The sequence below is a fragment of the Condylura cristata genome, unplaced genomic scaffold, assembly GCF_000260355.1.
Source record: "Condylura cristata isolate star-nosed mole 26May11 unplaced genomic scaffold, ConCri1.0 scaffold00006, whole genome shotgun sequence".
NCBI lineage: Eukaryota > Metazoa > Chordata > Mammalia > Eulipotyphla > Talpidae > Condylura > Condylura cristata.
The window spans coordinates 64,325,526-64,326,136 of record NW_004567107.1 but is presented as its reverse complement, the minus strand read 5'-3'; positions in this window follow the sequence as shown (position 1 = coordinate 64,326,136).

Sequence of the window (611 nt, the reverse complement as noted above, 5' to 3'; positions counted from 1 at the left end):
GGTCTGCCACGCCATGCGGATCACCTCCTAGGCAGGCGGGGATTGAACTCATGTGGAAGTGGCTTTAGCTTCTGAGTGCTGTGCTTTAACCTGCTGCACCACCAGGGAGGGCCTCAAGCACTTTTTATCTCCTTTTTCTGCCCTCCCTCATGTTTTCTTACTTGCCTTCTACATACAATTTACTTCCTTAAAATGTGTATTGTTTTTCCCAAAAGACACAAAAACTGATTCAAATAGACACCTGCACCCCCATGTTTATTGCTGCTTTATTTACAATTGGAAAGACATAGAAACAGCCCAAATGCCCAAAAGTAGATGACTGGATTAAAAAAGATATAGTACATATACACATGGAATATTACTCAGCAACCAAAATAAATAAATAAATAAGCACATGCCTTTTACAGCAACATGGATGGAGCTAGAAAAGATCATACTTAGTGAAATAAGCCAGAAAGAAAAGGAAAAATACCAGATGGTTTCACTCATAGCAGGAGTATAAAGCAGCAGCAAATAATAATAATGAACAGCTATATATCAGAGACATTTTATGGGGGTAGAGTGGGGAATGGGATCAAAAACAGTGGGGGGAGGGAAATACACTGGACTAT